General features: G+C 43.3%; 1 protein-coding gene across 1 annotated transcript in view; it reads left to right on the forward strand.

The window, feature by feature from the left end:
- The first annotated feature begins 4,799 nt into the window (after positions 1-4,799).
- The window catches only part of COL22A1 (collagen type XXII alpha 1 chain), a 229,320-nt gene continuing 229,161 nt past the window's right edge, over positions 4,800-4,958 (forward strand). Inside the window, exon 1 of the mRNA XM_075827932.1 lies at positions 4,800-4,879. The gene's annotated coding sequence lies outside the window, so the exon portion shown is untranslated. The remainder of the gene's footprint in view (positions 4,880-4,958) is intronic.

The raw sequence follows: 4,958 nt of genomic DNA on the forward strand, positions 1-4,958 counted from the left end.
TCAGGAGGTTCCACCTGCGTTTCCCCAGTAAGCCAGGTCCACTTAGAAAGGGTCCGGTGGCCCCTCATAAAAGGGGGGGTACTGTAAAGGATCTGCCAGGCACAGATTCGGGGTTAACTCCCTTAATTAATCAGTCAGCACCTGAATCTACATCCCTGAGACTGACTCCAGCTTACACCACTCAGGCTGGCAGGCTGAGGAGTGGGAGAGCCTATCGCAGCCTGGCCAGACTCAGCTAGCTCCCGCCCTCTGTCTATTTATACCTGCATTTCCTGTTCCTCCTTGCTTGTTATTCTTTTTCGTGTGGTTTCCTGGCCCAGCTACAGCTCCTTCTATTTTGTTCCTGCTCCATACAGACCCTGGCTTACTGACTACTCTTCTGCTCTTCGTTTGGTACCTCGCACACTCCTGGCTTGACTCGGCTCGTTCACCACTCTGGTTGCTCACGGTGTTGCCGTGGGCAACTGCCCCTTTCCCTTGCTTGTATTCCCTTGCATGTTTGTCGTGTTTGTCGTGCACTTACTGAGTGCAGGGACCGCCGCCCAGTTGTACCCCGTCGCCTAGGGCGGGTCGTTGCAAGTAGGCAGGGACAGAGTGGCGGGTAGATTAGGGCTCACTCGTCCGTTTCCCTACCCCCCGGTCATTACAAAATGGCTCAAAAAAGGATCAAATGGCTCAAAGTAGGACCAAATGGCACAAAGTCAGTTGAAATGGCACAAAGGAGGAACAAATGGCACAAAGTAGGATCAAATGGCTCACAGTAGGACCAAATGGCTCAAAGTAGGACCAAATGGCTCAAAAAAGGATCAAATGGCTCAAAGTAGGACCAAATGGCACAAAGTCAGTTTAAATGGCACAAAGGAGGAACAAATGGCACAAAGTATGATCAAATAGAACAAAATATTATAAAACAGCACAAAGTAGGATCAAATGGCTCAAATTAGGAAAAGGTCGTACAAAGTAGAATCAAATGGCACAAAATAGGACCAAATGGCACAAAGAAGGATAAAATGGCTCAAAGTATGCTTAAGGGAGCCTCCTGTCTTTGAACAGTCATCGTCCTGTATGTCAATCATTTGGGGTCTCAGTCTGGTGACTGCAATTTCTGGAACAGGGAGGGACCTGACTTTTGGAATCTTTCTGATCCCTGGCGTATTGTTGAGTGGGGGACAGCCTGCTGCTAGACTTGTCTGGAATGGATACAATTGTAGCAAACCCTCAAATGTGAGAAGTATTAGGCCATATACACACAGGAAAAATGTGCATGTATTTACTGCAGGATCTCCGATTACTGCCACGGATGTGTCACCAGTCCTTACGTGGATTAGCCCCATACTCTGAGATTTTTCTTTCTGTACAACGGGCAAAAATCCACGCGCAACATGTGAAACCCCATTTCTGTGGGTAGAACGTGGATTGTTGCTGAATTTAACGAGAATTTCAGCGCAAATTTTGTGGAATCTGCACCAAAATTCATGTCAATTTCCGAACATGTAAACGGGGCCCTATTGTCCCAACACACGCACTTTTTTAAAACTTTTTAGACAGCAGGTAAAAAACTACACGTACTTTAAACTATTAAATGGCAATTTTTACATGCTTTTTGGGTGGCGTTTTTTTATTTTGTGACATTTTGTATTGGGATTATTTTGGGGAAGTCGTATAGAGAAGCCTAGGGAAAAAACACCAGTAAAAAGCATTTTGAAAACACGCCACTGACCACAAAATATGCCACACACACACAGCAGATGTAGTGTTTTCTATGCTTTACTATAGACTTATTGATCAATTCTAGGATCAGTAGGATTCCGACTCCCTGCACCCCGACTGTTCAGTTGACCGAAGTGGCTGCGTTCTCATCATTGTTTACCAGGCACAGCACCATACATTTAGTAGTGGCTGTGCCTGGAATTGCAGCTCAGTCCTATTTACTAGAATGGGACAGAGCTGCAGAGAGCTGTAGTACCAGGCATAGCCACTACCGACTGTACAGCGCTGTGTCTGGTAAACAATGACAGGATCGGGCGCTAACCTGAGCACTGCGGTCCTTTCAGTCAGCTGATTGGTGGGGGTGACAAGAGTCTGACCCACACTGATCTAATATTGGTGGCCTATCCTAAGCATAAGTCATCAATATCAAAGTCTCAGAAAAAAACCTTTAAGTAGCTAAAGCATTAAAAAAAAAAATCCAAGGAGGGGGTGAATATTTTTTTATAGGCACTGTAAATGTTCAATATCGCTCAGAGGTTTAACCTAGGGCTGGATTCACACACACGGCGCTCAATTGTTTTTTGGGGTGGTTTTTCCAAATCCAGTATGCTCTAGGTCAGTGATCCCCAACTACCGGGCCACGGATCATTTGATACCGGGCCGCGGTATACGGTATCTGCCCTGATGGCTGCGGGGAATTCCGGGCAAAAAAACACGCCAAGCTGAGGTGCAGTTTTTCGCCGAAAGCAGCGTTTACACAAATACAATTGACAGGCTGCGGAATAAAACTCGGCACCGCAGGTCAATGAGTGTGGAGGAGATCTGTTTTATCTCATCCACTTTGCTGCCACTGTATTCTGCTGCGGATATTCCGCAATCACTTCCGTTGTGGAAAATCTAACTGACCCTAAACCCCCACCGCAACCAACCCCCACCCCCCCCCTTCCGCAGGTCCCTGGAAAAAATTTCTTGCATGAAACTGGTCCTTGGCTCAAAAAAGGTTGGGCTCTAGGTATTGCCTTTTTTTTGGGCCATTTTTCTTCTCTATGGGAAAAAGGCTAAAAAATAAAAAACACCAGCACAAAATGTAATTAAATAAAAAAACACCAACAAAAGCAAAAAAAAAAACCTCCATGCAAAACTTAGAAAAAAAATGTTTGTGTGAAGAAGACCTAAAGCTCCTTGTCCCCGATGCAAATCTGTAACTGGGTCCCCACTATCATGTGCCACTTATAACACTGGGTGCCCTTTCCGTTTTCCAGAACCCAGTTGCCACTTCTAACTCTGCACCCCCTATAGCTTTGCCCTTAATATAATGTCGTTCTTAACTTATAACTTAGATAACTGTGATATTAAATTTAAGTTTGAAAAAAAAAAAAGTTGTAATTTTTTTTTTAAAAAGTTGGAAAAAAAAAAAATTTGGGAAACTTTTGTAAGAATGTGTTAACAACACAAGAGAGAACTGTAGTCTGTTCTGGCAGCCGAGACATTTCCTGTTCTAGTAAATAACCGCTCTGCAGACGGGCAGCTGCGCTGCTGCCACTCCTCTAATATGACCCTTGGAAATAGCTCACGGGGCCCGGCGTGTGCCAGCTGACAATATTATCTCCGCTGCCAGCGTGCCGTTTAGTCCCTGGAACAGAAGTCATTGGCTCATTATGAGAACTGATGTTAAACTTTCAATCAGAGTCATTTCCTCAAGTCTCTCGCAACTTCCAGCAAAGGGAGTCATTACGGGCGTAAGTGGCGGTTATTTCATCGAAATCTAAAAATACCCGCAGATGAACAGCGTCCCTTGAAATATCTCGGGTCTGAGGAACGCGAAAATTAAAGGGATTCTCCATCTTTGTCATTCTCAACGTAAAAGGTGTTCATCATGAGGCATACGGTATTTCTTAAAGGGATTTTCCAGTTATGTCATTTTCAAGATCTCTGCTTGATGTCAGTGAATTCAAATATTATTATTAAGGCACTGCTGACATCACGCTCCGTCGGAGGTAAACATACGTATACAAAGTATATGCGGGGTTTACATTTTTGTTACTGTATTCCTCTGTATAGAATAACATAGTGTGTATATATACTGATGTATACCTGCCCAGAATATGCCAAAAGGACACTGTTTTGGCATACACTGGGTGCATGGGGCTCAGTGAATACATTTAGTGCATGTGTCAGAAGCTTTTCCAGTAGTTTACAAACGTGATATGAACATAGCCTTAGGACTTATTCACACAGTGCAGTTTTGATGCAGTTTTTGAAGCCACAACCAGGAGTGGATCGTAAAGGGAGAAGTATATAGGAAAGATTTGACTTCTCTTTTTTTGTATAAAGTCCTAGTAGTGGCTTCAAAAACTGCCGTAAAAAAACAACTGCACCAGAGCTGCGCCGTGTGAATATACCCTTACGTTCAGAGATTGAAAACTCCTCTAGTCCTGATGAAAATCTATCTAGCCTAGCAACCAATCAGATTCCAGTTCTCACTATTCAGAGTCCCTTTTGATCATGGTAGCAGTAATCCAATTGGTTTCTATGGGAAACACTTTTCCCCTTTTCTTTTGCACCAGTTTTGATATGTGTCCCCTATGTCTGGTTCATATTCATGTAATAGACTCATGAGAGGAAGTTATTCTGATTGTATCTGCCTGAAGTGCAGTATGTGCCCGTTAAGACGTCTGAATGCCTGACGAGTGCGGCGTACGTGCGGTATCCAGCGCTGAGCGATAAGGCGGCCAGACGTCACTCACTTAACACCTAGGATTATACAAGTGCGGTCAAAGAAGGTTTTAGGAAGTCGATGATGTAAAGTGAGGAAATCCTGATGTGGATGATGTAAAGTGAGGAATTCCTGATGTGGTTGATGTAAAGTGAGGAAATCCTGATGTGGTTGATGTAAAGTGAGGAAATCCTGATGTGGATGATGTAAAGTGAGGAATTCCTGATGTGGATGATGTAAAGTGAGGAAATCCTGATGTGGATGATGTAAAGTGAGGAATTCCTGATGTTGATTATGTAGATCTGAGACAGTAGAATTGATAATAATACAATGCTGTGTAAATAATCTCATAATCTTTATCTCATCTCCTTTTTTCAGACGTTCTTTGTCCAAATGTGAAAGTTGAGGGCGATCGTTTTAAACACAACAACGGAGAAAAGGATGAAATTCCAGGTATGAATTGTGTGTTTTGTGACGTCATTGTCAAGACTGTAAGAATAGTGGTAAAAATAATAATAACAATAACAATAAT

Source organism: Rhinoderma darwinii, chromosome 5 (genome assembly GCF_050947455.1).
Source record: "Rhinoderma darwinii isolate aRhiDar2 chromosome 5, aRhiDar2.hap1, whole genome shotgun sequence".
NCBI lineage: Eukaryota > Metazoa > Chordata > Amphibia > Anura > Rhinodermatidae > Rhinoderma > Rhinoderma darwinii.